The following is a 27,907-nucleotide window of genomic DNA, read 5'->3' on the forward strand; positions in this document are numbered from 1 at the left end:
ACTCACATCATCTCCCACCAGTACAAGCTGTAAAGGAATTCCAGGGCTTATCCAAACAAACTAGACGTGGGTCAAGGTTGAGCAATCCTTAAATCAGCAGCAAAGTTAAAATTGAAATCAGCCTCAGAATCTTTTAAAGGACGGTCCAACATCTGTTGCTTACAGGGCTCAATCGGACACCCTCTGGTGCTGACGCCTTACCCACCTCCTGTTCTTGCCTTGTCCTTGATACAGCCATGGGCCCACATACACTCAGAGGTACAGAGTTTTTCTCATGTCTATGGGTCTATTGTGATGCTCTCAGGCTTGCATCACCCAGCCATTGTGATGGGGAGGGGGTGTCATTTTGTAAGCACCCTGGAGCATTAATCTTTCTATCTTTAAATATAATTGGCATTAAACTAAAACCCTTAAGGACCAGATCAATACAGCAGCAACGAATGCTTATTCATTGTTGTTTGCCTCTTCATTTCATACCACCCGATATCTAAATGGTGTTTGGACTTTCTGCCCTCTGACATAAGGACATTTGGAATGGCAAACCTTTGACCTGAGATCCTAATGAATGGTTTGATTGACTCTCCCTTTGCGCTTGCTTCTGCAACACATGTACTAATATTGGAATGATAATGGGAAAATTAAATTGGCCCCTGCTCTAAAGGATGACACGCACATTCGTAAAGCATTCACTATTTTTGGCACATGACAGGACAGAAACTTTCTTAATTTGCAAGTCTTTATTTTTTAATAGATCTTTTTTAATGAAGATTGAAATTGTATGTTCATTCATATTACACGACAACACAATACATTTTGCGCCAAATTCAACACTAATGCCTCAGGAGCCTTTTACTTGTGAATCCTCTTGACTGAATGAACAGCCACGTCCCCTTGAATTTCTTGACTTGTACTTTTAGAAGTGGCATGCTTCTTTTGTTTTTTTTATTCCATTCTACCAAACTCAGTATTATCACTTTCCCCCTTGTTCTGCACTCCAGCGTAAACTGCTTTGAGGTGATATTTGCAAAGATCGCTCTGAACTACAGCTTTACTTGCTTCTGGGCCTTAATCTTTAATTGGAGCTGAGCAGTGTACTCCGGACGTGGCTGCTTATAGTTGGTTGATTTCTTTTTTGATTTCTGTAACTTTCAAACAGTCCCATTGTGAAATACCATTGTCACAATGTGCTGCAGTGCATGAAAACTTAAAATTAATGGGAGGATTGAGGGAGAGGGAGAGGGGGGAAGAGAGAGGGCGGGAGGGTGGGAAGGAGTGAGGGAGGGAGGGAGGGAGGGAGGAGAGAGAGACAGAGAGAGAGAAAACAAAGAAAATATGGTATTCGGGGGCTATGTGTTTGCATGGAAAAGATTTTAGGCTTTTAATCAAGTGGAAAGGGGCTCTGTGGCTGGTATCTCAGCCTGTTGATGCTTTGTTGAGTTGCTTGGAACATGCAAGGAAGGAGACCTGAAGCACTCCCGACCAGGTTGCATGTCTCCAAGTTACTGAAATCCCACAGACCTCCTCCCTGTGCCACAAAGTTCTGGGCACTGAGCTCTGCAGTTGTTTCCCACAGGTCGCCAAGTGCCCCAGATTTACTTTCTCATAGTTGCTAGTTACTGCTACCCCACCTCGACCACTATATTTTCCCCAGATACTTGCTACTGTGGAGTAAGCAGGGCTAAGAGAGAGGGAGAGGGGGTGTGCCTATGCAAATCATCTGCCAGTATGCTTCCTGGGAGGTCATTCCATCTCACAAGCTGACACCTGGGCAGTGGCAGGTAATTTGGAGAACAGACATATTCGGACAGGCCACAGAGCAAAGGCTGGGCCGTTGATTGAGGATCCATTTAGCCATGTCTCCCTAAGTTACCGAGGTCCAGAAAAATTCCACCCTCAGCTCTTATAGAGAGGTCCTTGGCCGATCGTGGCCGATCAGGGCAGTGAAGGGTCAGGGGTGACTGCACACTGCCTCACTTTTTCACTGCTTTCTACAGCGGTAATGCCTTTGCAGAAGGGGCCTGTACAAGTGATGTTGTCCTGCGCTATGGGAAAGTGACATTTATCCACTGACATTAACCAAATTACTTGCGCTGTTCAACGCACATACATGCAGAGAAATAATTTTATATTTTTTGGGGAAGGTGTAGAGGGTTCTGCTGATGATTCTTTTAAGCTGTCTGCTACTCTTGCTTTTACATAGTCTTTCCTGCCCAGGAATGTTTTACGGCCTACTGTATGTCCCTCCCTTACAACGAAAAATCTGTTGAAAGCACAGAGGTACATAGGAATGGATCTGTTAAAAAATGAAACAGAAAGCCAGGAACATGTCGAAACTGGTAGTGTTTGGATTTAGCACATTTGACTGTGAGTCAGTTTATTGTATCAGTTGACCCACTGACCCCCTTACCTCCTGTGTAATACTTTTGCTCTCGGTAGGGTTGTCCAAAGTTCCCTTCTTAAGTGGCTTTCTTATAAAAAATACTAGACCTGCTTTTTGTGGCACACAAGCCTCATATCCCGTTGCAGTTGATAAACTCACATCATCTCCCACCAGTACAAGCTGTAAAGGAATTCCAGGGCTTATCCAAACAAACTAGACGTGGGTCAAGGTTGAGCAATCCTTAAATCAGCAGCAAAGTTAAAATTGAAATCAGCCTCAGAATCTTTTAAAGGACGGTCCAACATCTGTTGCTTACAGGGCTCAATCGGACACCCTCTGGTGCTGACGCCTTACCCACCTCCTGTTCTTGCCTTGTCCTTGATACAGCCATGGGCCCACATACACTCAGAGGTACAGAGTTTTTCTCATGTCTATGGGTCTATTGTGATGCTCTCAGGCTTGCATCACCCAGCCATTGTGATGGGGAGGGGGTGTCATTTTGCAAGCACCCTGGAGCATTAATCTTTCTATCTTTAAATATAATTGGCATTAAACTAAAACCCTTAAGGACCAGATCAATACAGCAGCAACGAATGCTTATTCATTGTTGTTTGCCTCTTCATTTCATACCACCCGATATCTAAATGGTGTTTGGACTTTCTGCCCTCTGACATAAGGACATTTGGAATGGCAAACCTTTGACCTGAGATCCTAATGAATGGTTTGATTGACTCTCCCTTTGCGCTTGCTTCTGCAACACATGTACTAATATTGGAATGATAATGGGAAAATTAAATTGGCCCCTGCTCTAAAGGATGACACGCACATTCGTAAAGCATTCACTATTTTTGGCACATGACAGGACAGAAACTTTCTTAATTTGCAAGTCTTTATTTTTTAATAGATCTTTTTTAATGAAGATTGAAATTGTATGTTCATTCATATTACACGACAACACAATACATTTTGCGCCAAATTCAACACTAATGCCTCAGGAGCCTTTTACTTGTGAATCCTCTTGACTGAATGAACAGCCACGTCCCCTTGAATTTCTTGACTTGTACTTTTAGAAGTGGCATGCTTCTTTTGTTTTTTTTATTCCATTCTACCAAACTCAGTATTATCACTTTCCCCCTTGTTCTGCACTCCAGCGTAAACTGCTTTGAGGTGATATTTGCAAAGATCGCTCTGAACTACAGCTTTACTTGCTTCTGGGCCTTAATCTTTAATTGGAGCTGAGCAGTGTACTCCGGACGTGGCTGCTTATAGTTGGTTGATTTCTTTTTTGATTTCTGTAACTTTCAAACAGTCCCATTGTGAAATACCATTGTCACAATGTGCTGCAGTGCATGAAAACTTAAAATTAATGGGAGGATTGAGGGAGAGGGAGAGGGGGGAAGAGAGAGGGCGGGAGGGTGGGAAGGAGTGAGGGAGGGAGGGAGGGAGGGAGGAGAGAGAGACAGAGAGAGAGAAAACAAAGAAAATATGGTATTCGGGGGCTATGTGTTTGCATGGAAAAGATTTTAGGCTTTTAATCAAGTGGAAAGGGGCTCTGTGGCTGGTATCTCAGCCTGTTGATGCTTTGTTGAGTTGCTTGGAACATGCAAGGAAGGAGACCTGAAGCACTCCCGACCAGGTTGCATGTCTCCAAGTTACTGAAATCCCACAGACCTCCTCCCTGTGCCACAAAGTTCTGGGCACTGAGCTCTGCAGTTGTTTCCCACAGGTCGCCAAGTGCCCCAGATTTACTTTCTCATAGTTGCTAGTTACTGCTACCCCACCTCGACCACTATATTTTCCCCAGATACTTGCTACTGTGGAGTAAGCAGGGCTAAGAGAGAGGGAGAGGGGGTGTGCCTATGCAAATCATCTGCCAGTATGCTTCCTGGGAGGTCATTCCATCTCACAAGCTGACACCTGGGCAGTGGCAGGTAATTTGGAGAACAGACATATTCGGACAGGCCACAGAGCAAAGGCTGGGCCGTTGATTGAGGATCCATTTAGCCATGTCTCCCTAAGTTACCGAGGTCCAGAAAAATTCCACCCTCAGCTCTTATAGAGAGGTCCTTGGCCGATCGTGGCCGATCAGGGCAGTGAAGGGTCAGGGGTGACTGCACACTGCCTCACTTTTTCACTGCTTTCTACAGCGGTAATGCCTTTGCAGAAGGGGCCTGTACAAGTGATGTTGTCCTGCGCTATGGGAAAGTGACATTTATCCACTGACATTAACCAAATTACTTGCGCTGTTCAACGCACATACATGCAGAGAAATAATTTTATATTTTTTGGGGAAGGTGTAGAGGGTTCTGCTGATGATTCTTTTAAGCTGTCTGCTACTCTTGCTTTTACATAGTCTTTCCTGCCCAGGAATGTTTTACGGCCTACTGTATGTCCCTCCCTTACAACGAAAAATCTGTTGAAAGCACAGAGGTACATAGGAATGGATCTGTTAAAAAATGAAACAGAAAGCCAGGAACATGTCGAAACTGGTAGTGTTTGGATTTAGCACATTTGACTGTGAGTCAGTTTATTGTATCAGTTGACCCACTGACCCCCTTACCTCCTGTGTAATACTTTTGCTCTCGGTAGGGTTGTCCAAAGTTCCCTTCTTAAGTGGCTTTCTTATAAAAAATACTAGACCTGCTTTTTGTGGCACACAAGCCTCATATCCCGTTGCAGTTGATAAACTCACATCATCTCCCACCAGTACAAGCTGTAAAGGAATTCCAGGGCTTATCCAAACAAACTAGACGTGGGTCAAGGTTGAGCAATCCTTAAATCAGCAGCAAAGTTAAAATTGAAATCAGCCTCAGAATCTTTTAAAGGACGGTCCAACATCTGTTGCTTACAGGGCTCAATCGGACACCCTCTGGTGCTGACGCCTTACCCACCTCCTGTTCTTGCCTTGTCCTTGATACAGCCATGGGCCCACATACACTCAGAGGTACAGAGTTTTTCTCATGTCTATGGGTCTATTGTGATGCTCTCAGGCTTGCATCACCCAGCCATTGTGATGGGGAGGGGGTGTCATTTTGCAAGCACCCTGGAGCATTAATCTTTCTATCTTTAAATATAATTGGCATTAAACTAAAACCCTTAAGGACCAGATCAATACAGCAGCAACGAATGCTTATTCATTGTTGTTTGCCTCTTCATTTCATACCACCCGATATCTAAATGGTGTTTGGACTTTCTGCCCTCTGACATAAGGACATTTGGAATGGCAAACCTTTGACCTGAGATCCTAATGAATGGTTTGATTGACTCTCCCTTTGCGCTTGCTTCTGCAACACATGTACTAATATTGGAATGATAATGGGAAAATTAAATTGGCCCCTGCTCTAAAGGATGACACGCACATTCGTAAAGCATTCACTATTTTTGGCACATGACAGGACAGAAACTTTCTTAATTTGCAAGTCTTTATTTTTTAATAGATCTTTTTTAATGAAGATTGAAATTGTATGTTCATTCATATTACACGACAACACAATACATTTTGCGCCAAATTCAACACTAATGCCTCAGGAGCCTTTTACTTGTGAATCCTCTTGACTGAATGAACAGCCACGTCCCCTTGAATTTCTTGACTTGTACTTTTAGAAGTGGCATGCTTCTTTTGTTTTTTTTATTCCATTCTACCAAACTCAGTATTATCACTTTCCCCCTTGTTCTGCACTCCAGCGTAAACTGCTTTGAGGTGATATTTGCAAAGATCGCTCTGAACTACAGCTTTACTTGCTTCTGGGCCTTAATCTTTAATTGGAGCTGAGCAGTGTACTCCGGACGTGGCTGCTTATAGTTGGTTGATTTCTTTTTTGATTTCTGTAACTTTCAAACAGTCCCATTGTGAAATACCATTGTCACAATGTGCTGCAGTGCATGAAAACTTAAAATTAATGGGAGGATTGAGGGAGAGGGAGAGGGGGGAAGAGAGAGGGCGGGAGGGTGGGAAGGAGTGAGGGAGGGAGGGAGGGAGGGAGGGAGGGAGGAGAGAGAGACAGAGAGAGAGAAAACAAAGAAAATATGGTATTCGGGGGCTATGTGTTTGCATGGAAAAGATTTTAGGCTTTTAATCAAGTGGAAAGGGGCTCTGTGGCTGGTATCTCAGCCTGTTGATGCTTTGTTGAGTTGCTTGGAACATGCAAGGAAGGAGACCTGAAGCACTCCCGACCAGGTTGCATGTCTCCAAGTTACTGAAATCCCACAGACCTCCTCCCTGTGCCACAAAGTTCTGGGCACTGAGCTCTGCAGTTGTTTCCCACAGGTCGCCAAGTGCCCCAGATTTACTTTCTCATAGTTGCTAGTTACTGCTACCCCACCTCGACCACTATATTTTCCCCAGATACTTGCTACTGTGGAGTAAGCAGGGCTAAGAGAGAGGGAGAGGGGGTGTGCCTATGCAAATCATCTGCCAGTATGCTTCCTGGGAGGTCATTCCATCTCACAAGCTGACACCTGGGCAGTGGCAGGTAATTTGGAGAACAGACATATTCGGACAGGCCACAGAGCAAAGGCTGGGCCGTTGATTGAGGATCCATTTAGCCATGTCTCCCTAAGTTACCGAGGTCCAGAAAAATTCCACCCTCAGCTCTTATAGAGAGGTCCTTGGCCGATCGTGGCCGATCAGGGCAGTGAAGGGTCAGGGGTGACTGCACACTGCCTCACTTTTTCACTGCTTTCTACAGCGGTAATGCCTTTGCAGAAGGGGCCTGTACAAGTGATGTTGTCCTGCGCTATGGGAAAGTGACATTTATCCACTGACATTAACCAAATTACTTGCGCTGTTCAACGCACATACATGCAGAGAAATAATTTTATATTTTTTGGGGAAGGTGTAGAGGGTTCTGCTGATGATTCTTTTAAGCTGTCTGCTACTCTTGTTTTTACATAGAGTCTTTCCTCCCCAGGAATGTTTTACGGCCTACTGTATGTCCCTCCCTTACAACGAAAAATCTGTTGAAAGCACAGAGGTACATAGGAATGGATCTGTTAAGAAATGAAACAAAAAGCCTGGAAAAATGTGGAAACGGGTAGGATTTGGACTTACAATTAACTAACAGTTAGATGTGCTATCCCTTGACCCACTGACCCCCTTTCCTTTTGTGTAATCCTTTTTTTCTCAGTAGGGTTTTCCAAAGTGGATTTCATATAAAAGATCCTAGACCTGCATTCTGTGGCACACATGCCTCATATCCCGTTGCCCTTGATAAACTCACTTCATCTCTCACCAATATAAACTGTAAAAGATTTTCAGGGCTTAGCCAAGCAAACTAGACGCGGGTCGAAGGTTGAGCAATCCTTTAATCAGCAGCAAAGTTAACATTGAAATCAGCCTCAGAATCTCTTAAAGGATGGTCCAATATCTGTTGCTGGCAGCGCGCAATGGGGCAGCCTGGGTGCTGACACCTTAAGCCATCTCCTGTTCTTGCCTTGTCCTTGATCCAGCCATGGGCCCACATACACTCAGAGGTACAGAGTGTTTCTCATGTCTATGGGTCTTCTGTGATGCTCTTACGCTTGCATCACACAGCCATCGTGATGGGGAGGGGGTGTCGATTTGCAAGCACCCTTGAGCATGAATCTTTTTATCTTTAAATATAATTGGCATTAAACCAAACCCTTTAGGACCAGATCAATACAGCAGCAAAGAATGCTGATGAATTGCTGTTTGCCGCTTAATCCCATAACATCCGACTTCTAAATGGGGTTTGGTCAAATGTTTGCCATAACAAATGTCCTTATGTCAAAGAGCAGAAAGTCCAGAGGTCCTAATCAATGGTTTGGTTGGCTCTCCCTTTGCGCTTGCCTTAAGGCGTCAGCACCAGAGGCTGCCCGATTGCGCCCTGCAAGCAACCAGTGTTGGCCCATCCTTTAAGAGATTCTGAGGCTGATTTCAATGTTATTTTTGCTGCTGATTTAAGGATTGCTCAACCTTCAGCCCACGTTTAGTTTCCTTGGCTATGCCCTTGACATCTTTTACAGCTTGTATTGGTGGGAGATGATGTGAGTTTATCAAGAGCAACGGGATATGAGGCATGTGGGCCATAAAAAACAGGTCTAGGATCATTTTTATAAGAAAGTCTCTTTAAGTAGGGAACTTTGGACAACCCTGCTGAGAGCGAAAGGATTACACAAAAGGTAGGGGTGTCAGTGGGTCAAGGGATAGCACATCTGACTGTGAATCAGTTTATTGTAAGTCCAAATCCTACCTGTTTCAACATGTTTCCAGGCTTTTTGTTTCATTTCTTAACTGAACTTAACTTCCTATGTACCTCAGCAAAACATGTACTAATATTGGAATGAAAATGGGAAAATTGAATTGGCCCCTGCTTCAAAGGATGACATGCACATTCGTAAAGCATTCACTATTTTTGGCACACGACAGGACAGAAACTTTCTTAATCTGCAAGTCTTTATTTTTTAATACATCTTTTTTAATGAAGATTGAAATTGTATGTTCATACATATTACACGACAACACAATACATTTTGCGCCAAATTCAACACTAATGCCTCGGGAGCCGTTTACTTGTGAGTCCTATTGACTGAATGAACAGCCCCACCACCTTCAATTTCTTGACTTGTACTTTTAGAAGTGGCACGCTGCTTTTGTTTTTTTATCCCATTCTACCAAACTCGGTATTATCACTTTTCCCCCTTGTTGTGCACTCCAGCGTAAACTGCTTTAAGGTGCTATTTGCAAACATCGCTCTGAACTACAGCTTTACTTGCTTCTAGGCCTTAATCTTTAATTGTGGCTGAGCAGTGTACTCCGGATTTGGCTGCTTTTAGTTGGTTGATTCTTTTTTGATTTCTGTAACTTTCAAACAGTCCCATTGTGAATTACCATTGTCGCAATGTGCTGCAGTGCAGGGAAACTTAAAAGTAATGGTAGGGAGAGGACGAGGGAGAGGGAGGGGGGTTGTGGGTGGTGGAAAGGAGGGAGGGAGGGAGGGAGAGAGGGAGAGAGGGAGGGAGGGAGGGAGGAGAGAGAGACAGAGAGAGAGAAAACAAAGAAAATATGGTATTCGGGGGCTATGTGTTTGCATGGAAAAGATTTTAGGCTTTTAATCAAGTGGAAAGGGGCTCTGTGGCTGGTATCTCAGCCTGTTGATGCTTTGTTGAGTTGCTTGGAACATGCAAGGAAGGAGACCTGAAGCACTCCCGACCAGGTTGCATGTCTCCAAGTTACTGAAATCCCACAGACCTCCTCCCTGTGCCACAAAGTTCTGGGCACTGAGCTCTGCAGTTGTTTCCCACAGGTCGCCAAGTGCCCCAGATTTACTTTCTCATAGTTGCTAGTTACTGCTACCCCACCTCGACCACTATATTTTCCCCAGATACTTGCTACTGTGGAGTAAGCAGGGCTAAGAGAGAGGGAGAGGGGGTGTGCCTATGCAAATCATCTGCCAGTATGCTTCCTGGGAGGTCATTCCATCTCACAAGCTGACACCTGGGCAGTGGCAGGTAATTTGGAGAACAGACATATTCGGACAGGCCACAGAGCAAAGGCTGGGCCGTTGATTGAGGATCCATTTAGCCATGTCTCCCTAAGTTACCGAGGTCCAGAAAAATTCCACCCTCAGCTCTTATAGAGAGGTCCTTGGCCGATCGTGGCCGATCAGGGCAGTGAAGGGTCAGGGGTGACTGCACACTGCCTCACTTTTTCACTGCTTTCTACAGCGGTAATGCCTTTGCAGAAGGGGCCTGTACAAGTGATGTTGTCCTGCGCTATGGGAAAGTGACATTTATCCACTGACATTAACCAAATTACTTGCGCTGTTCAACGCACATACATGCAGAGAAATAATTTTATATTTTTTGGGGAAGGTGTAGAGGGTTCTGCTGATGATTCTTTTAAGCTGTCTGCTACTCTTGCTTTTACATAGTCTTTCCTGCCCAGGAATGTTTTACGGCCTACTGTATGTCCCTCCCTTACAACGAAAAATCTGTTGAAAGCACAGAGGTACATAGGAATGGATCTGTTAAAAAATGAAACAGAAAGCCAGGAACATGTCGAAACTGGTAGTGTTTGGATTTAGCACATTTGACTGTGAGTCAGTTTATTGTATCAGTTGACCCACTGACCCCCTTACCTCCTGTGTAATACTTTTGCTCTCGGTAGGGTTGTCCAAAGTTCCCTTCTTAAGTGGCTTTCTTATAAAAAATACTAGACCTGCTTTTTGTGGCACACAAGCCTCATATCCCGTTGCAGTTGATAAACTCACATCATCTCCCACCAGTACAAGCTGTAAAGGAATTCCAGGGCTTATCCAAACAAACTAGACGTGGGTCAAGGTTGAGCAATCCTTAAATCAGCAGCAAAGTTAAAATTGAAATCAGCCTCAGAATCTTTTAAAGGACGGTCCAACATCTGTTGCTTACAGGGCTCAATCGGACACCCTCTGGTGCTGACGCCTTACCCACCTCCTGTTCTTGCCTTGTCCTTGATACAGCCATGGGCCCACATACACTCAGAGGTACAGAGTTTTTCTCATGTCTATGGGTCTATTGTGATGCTCTCAGGCTTGCATCACCCAGCCATTGTGATGGGGAGGGGGTGTCATTTTGCAAGCACCCTGGAGCATTAATCTTTCTATCTTTAAATATAATTGGCATTAAACTAAAACCCTTAAGGACCAGATCAATACAGCAGCAACGAATGCTTATTCATTGTTGTTTGCCTCTTCATTTCATACCACCCGATATCTAAATGGTGTTTGGACTTTCTGCCCTCTGACATAAGGACATTTGGAATGGCAAACCTTTGACCTGAGATCCTAATGAATGGTTTGATTGACTCTCCCTTTGCGCTTGCTTCTGCAACACATGTACTAATATTGGAATGATAATGGGAAAATTAAATTGGCCCCTGCTCTAAAGGATGACACGCACATTCGTAAAGCATTCACTATTTTTGGCACATGACAGGACAGAAACTTTCTTAATTTGCAAGTCTTTATTTTTTAATAGATCTTTTTTAATGAAGATTGAAATTGTATGTTCATTCATATTACACGACAACACAATACATTTTGCGCCAAATTCAACACTAATGCCTCAGGAGCCTTTTACTTGTGAATCCTCTTGACTGAATGAACAGCCACGTCCCCTTGAATTTCTTGACTTGTACTTTTAGAAGTGGCATGCTTCTTTTGTTTTTTTTATTCCATTCTACCAAACTCAGTATTATCACTTTCCCCCTTGTTCTGCACTCCAGCGTAAACTGCTTTGAGGTGATATTTGCAAAGATCGCTCTGAACTACAGCTTTACTTGCTTCTGGGCCTTAATCTTTAATTGGAGCTGAGCAGTGTACTCCGGACGTGGCTGCTTATAGTTGGTTGATTTCTTTTTTGATTTCTGTAACTTTCAAACAGTCCCATTGTGAAATACCATTGTCACAATGTGCTGCAGTGCATGAAAACTTAAAATTAATGGGAGGATTGAGGGAGAGGGAGAGGGGGGAAGAGAGAGGGCGGGAGGGTGGGAAGGAGTGAGGGAGGGAGGGAGGGAGGGAGGGAGGAGAGAGAGACAGAGAGAGAGAAAACAAAGAAAATATGGTATTCGGGGGCTATGTGTTTGCATGGAAAAGATTTTAGGCTTTTAATCAAGTGGAAAGGGGCTCTGTGGCTGGTATCTCAGCCTGTTGATGCTTTGTTGAGTTGCTTGGAACATGCAAGGAAGGAGACCTGAAGCACTCCCGACCAGGTTGCATGTCTCCAAGTTACTGAAATCCCACAGACCTCCTCCCTGTGCCACAAAGTTCTGGGCACTGAGCTCTGCAGTTGTTTCCCACAGGTCGCCAAGTGCCCCAGATTTACTTTCTCATAGTTGCTAGTTACTGCTACCCCACCTCGACCACTATATTTTCCCCAGATACTTGCTACTGTGGAGTAAGCAGGGCTAAGAGAGAGGGAGAGGGGGTGTGCCTATGCAAATCATCTGCCAGTATGCTTCCTGGGAGGTCATTCCATCTCACAAGCTGACACCTGGGCAGTGGCAGGTAATTTGGAGAACAGACATATTCGGACAGGCCACAGAGCAAAGGCTGGGCCGTTGATTGAGGATCCATTTAGCCATGTCTCCCTAAGTTACCGAGGTCCAGAAAAATTCCACCCTCAGCTCTTATAGAGAGGTCCTTGGCCGATCGTGGCCGATCAGGGCAGTGAAGGGTCAGGGGTGACTGCACACTGCCTCACTTTTTCACTGCTTTCTACAGCGGTAATGCCTTTGCAGAAGGGGCCTGTACAAGTGATGTTGTCCTGCGCTATGGGAAAGTGACATTTATCCACTGACATTAACCAAATTACTTGCGCTGTTCAACGCACATACATGCAGAGAAATAATTTTATATTTTTTGGGGAAGGTGTAGAGGGTTCTGCTGATGATTCTTTTAAGCTGTCTGCTACTCTTGTTTTTACATAGAGTCTTTCCTCCCCAGGAATGTTTTACGGCCTACTGTATGTCCCTCCCTTACAACGAAAAATCTGTTGAAAGCACAGAGGTACATAGGAATGGATCTGTTAAGAAATGAAACAAAAAGCCTGGAAAAATGTGGAAACGGGTAGGATTTGGACTTACAATTAACTAACAGTTAGATGTGCTATCCCTTGACCCACTGACCCCCTTTCCTTTTGTGTAATCCTTTTTTTCTCAGTAGGGTTTTCCAAAGTGGATTTCATATAAAAGATCCTAGACCTGCATTCTGTGGCACACATGCCTCATATCCCGTTGCCCTTGATAAACTCACTTCATCTCTCACCAATATAAACTGTAAAAGATTTTCAGGGCTTAGCCAAGCAAACTAGACGCGGGTCGAAGGTTGAGCAATCCTTTAATCAGCAGCAAAGTTAACATTGAAATCAGCCTCAGAATCTCTTAAAGGATGGTCCAATATCTGTTGCTGGCAGCGCGCAATGGGGCAGCCTGGGTGCTGACACCTTAAGCCATCTCCTGTTCTTGCCTTGTCCTTGATCCAGCCATGGGCCCACATACACTCAGAGGTACAGAGTGTTTCTCATGTCTATGGGTCTTCTGTGATGCTCTTACGCTTGCATCACACAGCCATCGTGATGGGGAGGGGGTGTCGATTTGCAAGCACCCTTGAGCATGAATCTTTTTATCTTTAAATATAATTGGCATTAAACCAAACCCTTTAGGACCAGATCAATACAGCAGCAAAGAATGCTGATGAATTGCTGTTTGCCGCTTAATCCCATAACATCCGACTTCTAAATGGGGTTTGGTCAAATGTTTGCCATAACAAATGTCCTTATGTCAAAGAGCAGAAAGTCCAGAGGTCCTAATCAATGGTTTGGTTGGCTCTCCCTTTGCGCTTGCCTTAAGGCGTCAGCACCAGAGGCTGCCCGATTGCGCCCTGCAAGCAACCAGTGTTGGCCCATCCTTTAAGAGATTCTGAGGCTGATTTCAATGTTATTTTTGCTGCTGATTTAAGGATTGCTCAACCTTCAGCCCACGTTTAGTTTCCTTGGCTATGCCCTTGACATCTTTTACAGCTTGTATTGGTGGGAGATGATGTGAGTTTATCAAGAGCAACGGGATATGAGGCATGTGGGCCATAAAAAACAGGTCTAGGATCATTTTTATAAGAAAGTCTCTTTAAGTAGGGAACTTTGGACAACCCTGCTGAGAGCGAAAGGATTACACAAAAGGTAGGGGTGTCAGTGGGTCAAGGGATAGCACATCTGACTGTGAATCAGTTTATTGTAAGTCCAAATCCTACCTGTTTCAACATGTTTCCAGGCTTTTTGTTTCATTTCTTAACTGAACTTAACTTCCTATGTACCTCAGCAAAACATGTACTAATATTGGAATGAAAATGGGAAAATTGAATTGGCCCCTGCTTCAAAGGATGACACGCACATTCGTAAAGCATTCACTATTTTTGGCACACGACAGGACAGAAACTTTCTTAATCTGCAAGTCTTTATTTTTTAATACATCTTTTTTAATGAAGATTGAAATTGTATGTTCATACATATTACACGACAACACAATACATTTTGCGCCAAATTCAACACTAATGCCTCGGGAGCCGTTTACTTGTGAGTCCTATTGACTGAATGAACAGCCCCACCACCTTCAATTTCTTGACTTGTACTTTTAGAAGTGGCACGCTGCTTTTGTTTTTTTATCCCATTCTACCAAACTCGGTATTATCACTTTTCCCCCTTGTTGTGCACTCCAGCGTAAACTGCTTTAAGGTGCTATTTGCAAACATCGCTCTGAACTACAGCTTTACTTGCTTCTAGGCCTTAATCTTTAATTGTGGCTGAGCAGTGTACTCCGGATTTGGCTGCTTTTAGTTGGTTGATTCTTTTTTGATTTCTGTAACTTTCAAACAGTCCCATTGTGAATTACCATTGTCGCAATGTGCTGCAGTGCAGGGAAACTTAAAAGTAATGGTAGGGAGAGGACGAGGGAGAGGGAGGGGGGTTGTGGGTGGTGGAAAGGAGGGAGGGAGGGAGGGAGAGAGGGAGAGAGGGAGGGAGGGAGGGAGGAGAGAGAGACAGAGAGAGAGAAAACAAAGAAAATATGGTATTCGGGGGCTATGTGTTTGCATGGAAAAGATTTTAGGCTTTTAATCAAGTGGAAAGGGGCTCTGTGGCTGGTATCTCAGCCTGTTGATGCTTTGTTGAGTTGCTTGGAACATGCAAGGAAGGAGACCTGAAGCACTCCCGACCAGGTTGCATGTCTCCAAGTTACTGAAATCCCACAGACCTCCTCCCTGTGCCACAAAGTTCTGGGCACTGAGCTCTGCAGTTGTTTCCCACAGGTCGCCAAGTGCCCCAGATTTACTTTCTCATAGTTGCTAGTTACTGCTACCCCACCTCGACCACTATATTTTCCCCAGATACTTGCTACTGTGGAGTAAGCAGGGCTAAGAGAGAGGGAGAGGGGGTGTGCCTATGCAAATCATCTGCCAGTATGCTTCCTGGGAGGTCATTCCATCTCACAAGCTGACACCTGGGCAGTGGCAGGTAATTTGGAGAACAGACATATTCGGACAGGCCACAGAGCAAAGGCTGGGCCGTTGATTGAGGATCCATTTAGCCATGTCTCCCTAAGTTACCGAGGTCCAGAAAAATTCCACCCTCAGCTCTTATAGAGAGGTCCTTGGCCGATCGTGGCCGATCAGGGCAGTGAAGGGTCAGGGGTGACTGCACACTGCCTCACTTTTTCACTGCTTTCTACAGCGGTAATGCCTTTGCAGAAGGGGCCTGTACAAGTGATGTTGTCCTGCGCTATGGGAAAGTGACATTTATCCACTGACATTAACCAAATTACTTGCGCTGTTCAACGCACATACATGCAGAGAAATAATTTTATATTTTTTGGGGAAGGTGTAGAGGGTTCTGCTGATGATTCTTTTAAGCTGTCTGCTACTCTTGCTTTTACATAGTCTTTCCTGCCCAGGAATGTTTTACGGCCTACTGTATGTCCCTCCCTTACAACGAAAAATCTGTTGAAAGCACAGAGGTACATAGGAATGGATCTGTTAAAAAATGAAACAGAAAGCCAGGAACATGTCGAAACTGGTAGTGTTTGGATTTAGCACATTTGACTGTGAGTCAGTTTATTGTATCAGTTGACCCACTGACCCCCTTACCTCCTGTGTAATACTTTTGCTCTCGGTAGGGTTGTCCAAAGTTCCCTTCTTAAGTGGCTTTCTTATAAAAAATACTAGACCTGCTTTTTGTGGCACACAAGCCTCATATCCCGTTGCAGTTGATAAACTCACATCATCTCCCACCAGTACAAGCTGTAAAGGAATTCCAGGGCTTATCCAAACAAACTAGACGTGGGTCAAGGTTGAGCAATCCTTAAATCAGCAGCAAAGTTAAAATTGAAATCAGCCTCAGAATCTTTTAAAGGACGGTCCAACATCTGTTGCTTACAGGGCTCAATCGGACACCCTCTGGTGCTGACGCCTTACCCACCTCCTGTTCTTGCCTTGTCCTTGATACAGCCATGGGCCCACATACACTCAGAGGTACAGAGTTTTTCTCATGTCTATGGGTCTATTGTGATGCTCTCAGGCTTGCATCACCCAGCCATTGTGATGGGGAGGGGGTGTCATTTTGCAAGCACCCTGGAGCATTAATCTTTCTATCTTTAAATATAATTGGCATTAAACTAAAACCCTTAAGGACCAGATCAATACAGCAGCAACGAATGCTTATTCATTGTTGTTTGCCTCTTCATTTCATACCACCCGATATCTAAATGGTGTTTGGACTTTCTGCCCTCTGACATAAGGACATTTGGAATGGCAAACCTTTGACCTGAGATCCTAATGAATGGTTTGATTGACTCTCCCTTTGCGCTTGCTTCTGCAACACATGTACTAATATTGGAATGATAATGGGAAAATTAAATTGGCCCCTGCTCTAAAGGATGACACGCACATTCGTAAAGCATTCACTATTTTTGGCACATGACAGGACAGAAACTTTCTTAATTTGCAAGTCTTTATTTTTTAATAGATCTTTTTTAATGAAGATTGAAATTGTATGTTCATTCATATTACACGACAACACAATACATTTTGCGCCAAATTCAACACTAATGCCTCAGGAGCCTTTTACTTGTGAATCCTCTTGACTGAATGAACAGCCACGTCCCCTTGAATTTCTTGACTTGTACTTTTAGAAGTGGCATGCTTCTTTTGTTTTTTTTATTCCATTCTACCAAACTCAGTATTATCACTTTCCCCCTTGTTCTGCACTCCAGCGTAAACTGCTTTGAGGTGATATTTGCAAAGATCGCTCTGAACTACAGCTTTACTTGCTTCTGGGCCTTAATCTTTAATTGGAGCTGAGCAGTGTACTCCGGACGTGGCTGCTTATAGTTGGTTGATTTCTTTTTTGATTTCTGTAACTTTCAAACAGTCCCATTGTGAAATACCATTGTCACAATGTGCTGCAGTGCATGAAAACTTAAAATTAATGGGAGGATTGAGGGAGAGGGAGAGGGGGGAAGAGAGAGGGCGGGAGGGTGGGAAGGAGTGAGGGAGGGAGGGAGGGAGGGAGGGAGGAGAGAGAGACAGAGAGAGAGAAAACAAAGAAAATATGGTATTCGGGGGCTATGTGTTTGCATGGAAAAGATTTTAGGCTTTTAATCAAGTGGAAAGGGGCTCTGTGGCTGGTATCTCAGCCTGTTGATGCTTTGTTGAGTTGCTTGGAACATGCAAGGAAGGAGACCTGAAGCACTCCCGACCAGGTTGCATGTCTCCAAGTTACTGAAATCCCACAGACCTCCTCCCTGTGCCACAAAGTTCTGGGCACTGAGCTCTGCAGTTGTTTCCCACAGGTCGCCAAGTGCCCCAGATTTACTTTCTCATAGTTGCTAGTTACTGCTACCCCACCTCGACCACTATATTTTCCCCAGATACTTGCTACTGTCGAGTAAGCAGGGCTAAGAGAGAGGGAGAGGGGGTGTGCCTATGCAAATCATCTGCCAGTATGCTTCCTGGGAGGTCATTCCATCTCACAAGCTGACACCTGGGCAGTGGCAGGTAATTTGGAGAACAGACATATTCGGACAGGCCACAGAGCAAAGGCTGGGCCGTTGATTGAGGATCCATTTAGCCATGTCTCCCTAAGTTACCGAGGTCCAGAAAAATTCCACCCTCAGCTCTTATAGAGAGGTCCTTGGCCGATCGTGGCCGATCAGGGCAGTGAAGGGTCAGGGGTGACTGCACACTGCCTCACTTTTTCACTGCTTTCTACAGCGGTAATGCCTTTGCAGAAGGGGCCTGTACAAGTGATGTTGTCCTGCGCTATGGGAAAGTGACATTTATCCACTGACATTAACCAAATTACTTGCGCTGTTCAACGCACATACATGCAGAGAAATAATTTTATATTTTTTGGGGAAGGTGTAGAGGGTTCTGCTGATGATTCTTTTAAGCTGTCTGCTACTCTTGTTTTTACATAGAGTCTTTCCTCCCCAGGAATGTTTTACGGCCTACTGTATGTCCCTCCCTTACAACGAAAAATCTGTTGAAAGCACAGAGGTACATAGGAATGGATCTGTTAAGAAATGAAACAAAAAGCCTGGAAAAATGTGGAAACGGGTAGGATTTGGACTTACAATTAACTAACAGTTAGATGTGCTATCCCTTGACCCACTGACCCCCTTTCCTTTTGTGTAATCCTTTTTTTCTCAGTAGGGTTTTCCAAAGTGGATTTCATATAAAAGATCCTAGACCTGCATTCTGTGGCACACATGCCTCATATCCCGTTGCCCTTGATAAACTCACTTCATCTCTCACCAATATAAGCTGTAAAAGATTTTCAGGGCTTAGCCAAGCAAACTAGACGCGGGTCGAAGGTTGAGCAATCCTTTAATCAGCAGCAAAGTTAACATTGAAATCAGCCTCAGAATCTCTTAAAGGATGGTCCAATATCTGTTGCTGGCAGCGCGCAATGGGGCAGCCTGGGTGCTGACACCTTAAGCCATCTCCTGTTCTTGCCTTGTCCTTGATCCAGCCATGGGCCCACATACACTCAGAGGTACAGAGTGTTTCTCATGTCTATGGGTCTTCTGTGATGCTCTTACGCTTGCATCACACAGCCATCGTGATGGGGAGGGGGTGTCGATTTGCAAGCACCCTTGAGCATGAATCTTTTTATCTTTAAATATAATTGGCATTAAACCAAACCCTTTAGGACCAGATCAATACAGCAGCAAAGAATGCTGATGAATTGCTGTTTGCCGCTTAATCCCATAACATCCGACTTCTAAATGGGGTTTGGTCAAATGTTTGCCATAACAAATGTCCTTATGTCAAAGAGCAGAAAGTCCAGAGGTCCTAATCAATGGTTTGGTTGGCTCTCCCTTTGCGCTTGCCTTAAGGCGTCAGCACCAGAGGCTGCCCGATTGCGCCCTGCAAGCAACCAGTGTTGGCCCATCCTTTAAGAGATTCTGAGGCTGATTTCAATGTTATTTTTGCTGCTGATTTAAGGATTGCTCAACCTTCAGCCCACGTTTAGTTTCCTTGGCTATGCCCTTGACATCTTTTACAGCTTGTATTGGTGGGAGATGATGTGAGTTTATCAAGAGCAACGGGATATGAGGCATGTGGGCCATAAAAAACAGGTCTAGGATCATTTTTATAAGAAAGTCTCTTTAAGTAGGGAACTTTGGACAACCCTGCTGAGAGCGAAAGGATTACACAAAAGGTAGGGGTGTCAGTGGGTCAAGGGATAGCACATCTGACTGTGAATCAGTTTATTGTAAGTCCAAATCCTACCTGTTTCAACATGTTTCCAGGCTTTTTGTTTCATTTCTTAACTGAACTTAACTTCCTATGTACCTCAGCAAAACATGTACTAATATTGGAATGAAAATGGGAAAATTGAATTGGCCCCTGCTTCAAAGGATGACACGCACATTCGTAAAGCATTCACTATTTTTGGCACACGACAGGACAGAAACTTTCTTAATCTGCAAGTCTTTATTTTTTAATACATCTTTTTTAATGAAGATTGAAATTGTATGTTCATACATATTACACGACAACACAATACATTTTGCGCCAAATTCAACACTAATGCCTCGGGAGCCGTTTACTTGTGAGTCCTATTGACTGAATGAACAGCCCCACCACCTTCAATTTCTTGACTTGTACTTTTAGAAGTGGCACGCTGCTTTTGTTTTTTTATCCCATTCTACCAAACTCGGTATTATCACTTTTCCCCCTTGTTGTGCACTCCAGCGTAAACTGCTTTAAGGTGCTATTTGCAAACATCGCTCTGAACTACAGCTTTACTTGCTTCTAGGCCTTAATCTTTAATTGTGGCTGAGCAGTGTACTCCGGATTTGGCTGCTTTTAGTTGGTTGATTCTTTTTTGATTTCTGTAACTTTCAAACAGTCCCATTGTGAATTACCATTGTCGCAATGTGCTGCAGTGCAGGGAAACTTAAAAGTAATGGTAGGGAGAGGACGAGGGAGAGGGAGGGGGGTTGTGGGTGGTGGAAAGGAGGGAGGGAGGGAGGGAGAGAGGGAGGGAGGGAGGGAGGGAGGAGAGAGAGACAGAGAGAGAGAAAACAAAGAAAATATGGTATTCGGGGGCTATGTGTTTGCATGGAAAAGATTTTAGGCTTTTAATCAAGTGGAAAGGGGCTCTGTGGCTGGTATCTCAGCCTGTTGATGCTTTGTTGAGTTGCTTGGAACATGCAAGGAAGGAGACCTGAAGCACTCCCGACCAGGTTGCATGTCTCCCATTTACTGAAATCCCACAGACCTCCTCCCTGTGCCACAAAGTTCTGGGCACTGAGCTCTGCAGTTGTTTCCCACAGGTCGCCAAGTGCCCCAGATTTACTTTCTCATAGTTGCTAGTTACTGCTACCCCACCTCGACCACTATATTTTCCCCAGATACTTGCTACTGTGGAGTAAGCAGGGCTAAGAGAGAGGGAGAGGGGGTGTGCCTATGCAAATCATCTGCCAGTATGCTTCCTGGGAGGTCATTCCATCTCACAAGCTGACACCTGGGCAGTGGCAGGTAATTTGGAGAACAGACATATTCGGACAGGCCACAGAGCAAAGGCTGGGCCGTTGATTGAGGATCCATTTAGCCATGTCTCCCTAAGTTACCGAGGTCCAGAAAAATTCCACCCTCAGCTCTTATAGAGAGGTCCTTGGCCGATCGTGGCCGATCAGGGCAGTGAAGGGTCAGGGGTGACTGCACACTGCCTCACTTTTTCACTGCTTTCTACAGCGGTAATGCCTTTGCAGAAGGGGCCTGTACAAGTGATGTTGTCCTGCGCTATGGGAAAGTGACATTTATCCACTGACATTAACCAAATTACTTGCGCTGTTCAACGCACATACATGCAGAGAAATAATTTTATATTTTTTGGGGAAGGTGTAGAGGGTTCTGCTGATGATTCTTTTAAGCTGTCTGCTACTCTTGCTTTTACATAGTCTTTCCTGCCCAGGAATGTTTTACGGCCTACTGTATGTCCCTCCCTTACAACGAAAAATCTGTTGAAAGCACAGAGGTACATAGGAATGGATCTGTTAAAAAATGAAACAGAAAGCCAGGAACATGTCGAAACTGGTAGTGTTTGGATTTAGCACATTTGACTGTGAGTCAGTTTATTGTATCAGTTGACCCACTGACCCCCTTACCTCCTGTGTAATACTTTTGCTCTCGGTAGGGTTGTCCAAAGTTCCCTTCTTAAGTGGCTTTCTTATAAAAAATACTAGACCTGCTTTTTGTGGCACACAAGCCTCATATCCCGTTGCAGTTGATAAACTCACATCATCTCCCACCAGTACAAGCTGTAAAGGAATTCCAGGGCTTATCCAAACAAACTAGACGTGGGTCAAGGTTGAGCAATCCTTAAATCAGCAGCAAAGTTAAAATTGAAATCAGCCTCAGAATCTTTTAAAGGACGGTCCAACATCTGTTGCTTACAGGGCTCAATCGGACACCCTCTGGTGCTGACGCCTTACCCACCTCCTGTTCTTGCCTTGTCCTTGATACAGCCATGGGCCCACATACACTCAGAGGTACAGAGTTTTTCTCATGTCTATGGGTCTATTGTGATGCTCTCAGGCTTGCATCACCCAGCCATTGTGATGGGGAGGGGGTGTCATTTTGCAAGCACCCTGGAGCATTAATCTTTCTATCTTTAAATATAATTGGCATTAAACTAAAACCCTTAAGGACCAGATCAATACAGCAGCAACGAATGCTTATTCATTGTTGTTTGCCTCTTCATTTCATACCACCCGATATCTAAATGGTGTTTGGACTTTCTGCCCTCTGACATAAGGACATTTGGAATGGCAAACCTTTGACCTGAGATCCTAATGAATGGTTTGATTGACTCTCCCTTTGCGCTTGCTTCTGCAACACATGTACTAATATTGGAATAATAATGGGAAAATTAAATTGGCCCCTGCTCTAAAGGATGACACGCACATTCGTAAAGCATTCACTATTTTTGGCACATGACAGGACAGAAACTTTCTTAATTTGCAAGTCTTTATTTTTTAATAGATCTTTTTTAATGAAGATTGAAATTGTATGTTCATTCATATTACACGACAACACAATACATTTTGCGCCAAATTCAACACTAATGCCTCAGGAGCCTTTTACTTGTGAATCCTCTTGACTGAATGAACAGCCACGTCCCCTTGAATTTCTTGACTTGTACTTTTAGAAGTGGCATGCTTCTTTTGTTTTTTTTATTCCATTCTACCAAACTCAGTATTATCACTTTCCCCCTTGTTCTGCACTCCAGCGTAAACTGCTTTGAGGTGATATTTGCAAAGATCGCTCTGAACTACAGCTTTACTTGCTTCTGGGCCTTAATCTTTAATTGGAGCTGAGCAGTGTACTCCGGACGTGGCTGCTTATAGTTGGTTGATTTCTTTTTTGATTTCTGTAACTTTCAAACAGTCCCATTGTGAAATACCATTGTCACAATGTGCTGCAGTGCATGAAAACTTAAAATTAATGGGAGGATTGAGGGAGAGGGAGAGGGGGGAAGAGAGAGGGCGGGAGGGTGGGAAGGAGTGAGGGAGGGAGGGAGGGAGGGAGGGAGGAGAGAGAGACAGAGAGAGAGAAAACAAAGAAAATATGGTATTCGGGGGCTATGTGTTTGCATGGAAAAGATTTTAGGCTTTTAATCAAGTGGAAAGGGGCTCTGTGGCTGGTATCTCAGCCTGTTGATGCTTTGTTGAGTTGCTTGGAACATGCAAGGAAGGAGACCTGAAGCACTCCCGACCAGGTTGCATGTCTCCAAGTTACTGAAATCCCACAGACCTCCTCCCTGTGCCACAAAGTTCTGGGCACTGAGCTCTGCAGTTGTTTCCCACAGGTCGCCAAGTGCCCCAGATTTACTTTCTCATAGTTGCTAGTTACTGCTACCCCACCTCGACCACTATATTTTCCCCAGATACTTGCTACTGTGGAGTAAGCAGGGCTAAGAGAGAGGGAGAGGGGGTGTGCCTATGCAAATCATCTGCCAGTATGCTTCCTGGGAGGTCATTCCATCTCACAAGCTGACACCTGGGCAGTGGCAGGTAATTTGGAGAACAGACATATTCGGACAGGCCACAGAGCAAAGGCTGGGCCGTTGATTGAGGATCCATTTAGCCATGTCTCCCTAAGTTACCGAGGTCCAGAAAAATTCCACCCTCAGCTCTTATAGAGAGGTCCTTGGCCGATCGTGGCCGATCAGGGCAGTGAAGGGTCAGGGGTGACTGCACACTGCCTCACTTTTTCACTGCTTTCTACAGCGGTAATGCCTTTGCAGAAGGGGCCTGTACAAGTGATGTTGTCCTGCGCTATGGGAAAGTGACATTTATCCACTGACATTAACCAAATTACTTGCGCTGTTCAACGCACATACATGCAGAGAAATAATTTTATATTTTTTGGGGAAGGTGTAGAGGGTTCTGCTGATGATTCTTTTAAGCTGTCTGCTACTCTTGTTTTTACATAGAGTCTTTCCTCCCCAGGAATGTTTTACGGCCTACTGTATGTCCCTCCCTTACAACGAAAAATCTGTTGAAAGCACAGAGGTACATAGGAATGGATCTGTTAAGAAATGAAACAAAAAGCCTGGAAAAATGTGGAAACGGGTAGGATTTGGACTTACAATTAACTAACAGTTAGATGTGCTATCCCTTGACCCACTGACCCCCTTTCCTTTTGTGTAATCCTTTTTTTCTCAGTAGGGTTTTCCAAAGTGGATTTCATATAAAAGATCCTAGACCTGCCTTCTGTGGCACACATGCCTCATATCCCGTTGCCCTTGATAAACTCACTTCATCTCTCACCAATATAAGCTGTAAAAGATTTTCAGGGCTTAGCCAAGCAAACTAGACGCGGGTCGAAGGTTGAGCAATCCTTTAATCAGCAGCAAAGTTAACATTGAAATCAGCCTCAGAATCTCTTAAAGGATGGTCCAATATCTGTTGCTGGCAGCGCGCAATGGGGCAGCCTGGGTGCTGACACCTTAAGCCATCTCCTGTTCTTGCCTTGTCCTTGATCCAGCCATGGGCCCACATACACTCAGAGGTACAGAGTGTTTCTCATGTCTATGGGTCTTCTGTGATGCTCTTACGCTTGCATCACACAGCCATCGTGATGGGGAGGGGGTGTCGATTTGCAAGCACCCTTGAGCATGAATCTTTTTATCTTTAAATATAATTGGCATTAAACCAAACCCTTTAGGACCAGATCAATACAGCAGCAAAGAATGCTGATGAATTGCTGTTTGCCGCTTAATCCCATAACATCCGACTTCTAAATGGGGTTTGGTCAAATGTTTGCCATAACAAATGTCCTTATGTCAAAGAGCAGAAAGTCCAGAGGTCCTAATCAATGGTTTGGTTGGCTCTCCCTTTGCGCTTGCCTTAAGGCGTCAGCACCAGAGGCTGCCCGATTGCGCCCTGCAAGCAACCAGTGTTGGCCCATCCTTTAAGAGATTCTGAGGCTGATTTCAATGTTATTTTTGCTGCTGATTTAAGGATTGCTCAACCTTCAGCCCACGTTTAGTTTCCTTGGCTATGCCCTTGACATCTTTTACAGCTTGTATTGGTGGGAGATGATGTGAGTTTATCAAGAGCAACGGGATATGAGGCATGTGGGCCATAAAAAACAGGTCTAGGATCATTTTTATAAGAAAGTCTCTTTAAGTAGGGAACTTTGGACAACCCTGCTGAGAGCGAAAGGATTACACAAAAGGTAGGGGTGTCAGTGGGTCAAGGGATAGCACATCTGACTGTGAATCAGTTTATTGTAAGTCCAAATCCTACCTGTTTCAACATGTTTCCAGGCTTTTTGTTTCATTTCTTAACTGAACTTAACTTCCTATGTACCTCAGCAAAACATGTACTAATATTGGAATGAAAATGGGAAAATTGAATTGGCCCCTGCTTCAAAGGATGACACGCACATTCGTAAAGCATTCACTATTTTTGGCACACGACAGGACAGAAACTTTCTTAATCTGCAAGTCTTTATTTTTTAATACATCTTTTTTAATGAAGATTGAAATTGTATGTTCATACATATTACACGACAACACAATACATTTTGCGCCAAATTCAACACTAATGCCTCGGGAGCCGTTTACTTGTGAGTCCTATTGACTGAATGAACAGCCCCACCACCTTCAATTTCTTGACTTGTACTTTTAGAAGTGGCACGCTGCTTTTGTTTTTTTATCCCATTCTACCAAACTCGGTATTATCACTTTTCCCCCTTGTTGTGCACTCCAGCGTAAACTGCTTTAAGGTGCTATTTGCAAACATCGCTCTGAACTACAGCTTTACTTGCCTCTAGGCCTTAATCTTTAATTGTGGCTGAGCAGTGTACTCCGGATTTGGCTGCTTTTAGTTGGTTGATTCTTTTTTGATTTCTGTAACTTTCAAACAGTCCCATTGTGAATTACCATTGTCGCAATGTGCTGCAGTGCAGGGAAACTTAAAAGTAATGGTAGGGAGAGGACGAGGGAGAGGGAGGGGGGTTGTGGGTGGTGGAAAGGAGGGAGGGAGGGAGGGAGAGAGGGAGGGAGGGAGGGAGGGAGGGAGGGAGGAGAGAGAGACAGAGAGAGAGAAAACAAAGAAAATATGGTATTCGGGGGCTATGTGTTTGCATGGAAAAGATTTTAGGCTTTTAATCAAGTGGAAAGGGGCTCTGTGGCTGGTATCTCAGCCTGTTGATGCTTTGTTGAGTTGCTTGGAACATGCAAGGAAGGAGACCTGAAGCACTCCCGACCAGGTTGCATGTCTCCAAGTTACTGAAATCCCACAGACCTCCTCCCTGTGCCACAAAGTTCTGGGCACTGAGCTCTGCAGTTGTTTCCCACAGGTCGCCAAGTGCCCCAGATTTACTTTCTCATAGTTGCTAGTTACTGCTACCCCACCTCGACCACTATATTTTCCCCAGATACTTGCTACTGTGGAGTAAGCAGGGCTAAGAGAGAGGGAGAGGGGGTGTGCCTATGCAAATCATCTGCCAGTATGCTTCCTGGGAGGTCATTCCATCTCACAAGCTGACACCTGGGCAGTGGCAGGTAATTTGGAGAACAGACATATTCGGACAGGCCACAGAGCAAAGGCTGGGCCGTTGATTGAGGATCCATTTAGCCATGTCTCCCTAAGTTACCGAGGTCCAGAAAAATTCCACCCTCAGCTCTTATAGAGAGGTCCTTGGCCGATCGTGGCCGATCAGGGCAGTGAAGGGTCAGGGGTGACTGCACACTGCCTCACTTTTTCACTGCTTTCTACAGCGGTAATGCCTTTGCAGAAGGGGCCTGTACAAGTGATGTTGTCCTGCGCTATGGGAAAGTGACATTTATCCACTGACATTAACCAAATTACTTGCGCTGTTCAACGCACATACATGCAGAGAAATAATTTTATATTTTTTGGGGAAGGTGTAGAGGGTTCTGCTGATGATTCTTTTAAGCTGTCTGCTACTCTTGCTTTTACATAGTCTTTCCTGCCCAGGAATGTTTTACGGCCTACTGTATGTCCCTCCCTTACAACGAAAAATCTGTTGAAAGCACAGAGGTACATAGGAATGGATCTGTTAAAAAATGAAACAGAAAGCCAGGAACATGTCGAAACTGGTAGTGTTTGGATTTAGCACATTTGACTGTGAGTCAGTTTATTGTATCAGTTGACCCACTGACCCCCTTACCTCCTGTGTAATACTTTTGCTCTCGGTAGGGTTGTCCAAAGTTCCCTTCTTAAGTGGCTTTCTTATAAAAAATACTAGACCTGCTTTTTGTGGCACACAAGCCTCATATCCCGTTGCAGTTGATAAACTCACATCATCTCCCACCAGTACAAGCTGTAAAGGAATTCCAGGGCTTATCCAAACAAACTAGACGTGGGTCAAGGTTGAGCAATCCTTAAATCAGCAGCAAAGTTAAAATTGAAATCAGCCTCAGAATCTTTTAAAGGACGGTCCAACATCTGTTGCTTACAGGGCTCAATCGGACACCCTCTGGTGCTGACGCCTTACCCACCTCCTGTTCTTGCCTTGTCCTTGATACAGCCATGGGCCCACATACACTCAGAGGTACAGAGTTTTTCTCATGTCTATGGGTCTATTGTGATGCTCTCAGGCTTGCATCACCCAGCCATTGTGATGGGGAGGGGGTGTCATTTTGCAAGCACCCTGGAGCATTAATCTTTCTATCTTTAAATATAATTGGCATTAAACTAAAACCCTTAAGGACCAGATCAATACAGCAGCAACGAATGCTTATTCATTGTTGTTTGCCTCTTCATTTCATACCACCCGATATCTAAATGGTGTTTGGACTTTCTGCCCTCTGACATAAGGACATTTGGAATGGCAAACCTTTGACCTGAGATCCTAATGAATGGTTTGATTGACTCTCCCTTTGCGCTTGCTTCTGCAACACATGTACTAATATTGGAATGATAATGGGAAAATTAAATTGGCCCCTGCTCTAAAGGATGACACGCACATTCGTAAAGCATTCACTATTTTT

General features: G+C 44.4%; 7 non-coding genes across 7 annotated transcripts; all 7 read left to right on the plus strand.

The window, feature by feature from the left end:
• The first annotated feature begins 590 nt into the window (after positions 1 to 590).
• Positions 591 to 697, plus strand: LOC138568631 (U6 spliceosomal RNA). Its single transcript, XR_011302949.1, has one exon. It is a non-coding gene; the product is annotated as a U6 spliceosomal RNA (small nuclear RNA).
• A 2,426-nt stretch (positions 698 to 3,123) lies between these two features.
• Positions 3,124 to 3,230, plus strand: LOC138568632 (U6 spliceosomal RNA). The gene has a single exon (XR_011302950.1). It is a non-coding gene; the product is annotated as a U6 spliceosomal RNA (small nuclear RNA).
• A 2,426-nt stretch (positions 3,231 to 5,656) lies between these two features.
• On the plus strand, positions 5,657 to 5,763 carry LOC138568633 (U6 spliceosomal RNA). The gene has a single exon (XR_011302951.1). It is a non-coding gene; the product is annotated as a U6 spliceosomal RNA (small nuclear RNA).
• A 5,432-nt stretch (positions 5,764 to 11,195) lies between these two features.
• Positions 11,196 to 11,302, plus strand: LOC138568634 (U6 spliceosomal RNA). The gene has a single exon (XR_011302952.1). It is a non-coding gene; the product is annotated as a U6 spliceosomal RNA (small nuclear RNA).
• Positions 11,303 to 16,730: 5,428 nt separating this feature from the next.
• LOC138568635 (U6 spliceosomal RNA) lies at positions 16,731 to 16,837 on the plus strand. The gene has a single exon (XR_011302953.1). It is a non-coding gene; the product is annotated as a U6 spliceosomal RNA (small nuclear RNA).
• A 5,424-nt stretch (positions 16,838 to 22,261) lies between these two features.
• On the plus strand, positions 22,262 to 22,368 carry LOC138567953 (U6 spliceosomal RNA). Its single transcript, XR_011302330.1, has one exon. It is a non-coding gene; the product is annotated as a U6 spliceosomal RNA (small nuclear RNA).
• A 5,432-nt stretch (positions 22,369 to 27,800) lies between these two features.
• Positions 27,801 to 27,907, plus strand: LOC138568636 (U6 spliceosomal RNA). The gene has a single exon (XR_011302954.1). It is a non-coding gene; the product is annotated as a U6 spliceosomal RNA (small nuclear RNA).

The sequence above is a fragment of the Ambystoma mexicanum genome, chromosome 2p (genome assembly GCF_040938575.1).
Source record: "Ambystoma mexicanum isolate Mex_15411 chromosome 2p, UKY_AmexF1_1, whole genome shotgun sequence".
In the NCBI taxonomy this organism is placed as follows: domain Eukaryota; kingdom Metazoa; phylum Chordata; class Amphibia; order Caudata; family Ambystomatidae; genus Ambystoma; species Ambystoma mexicanum.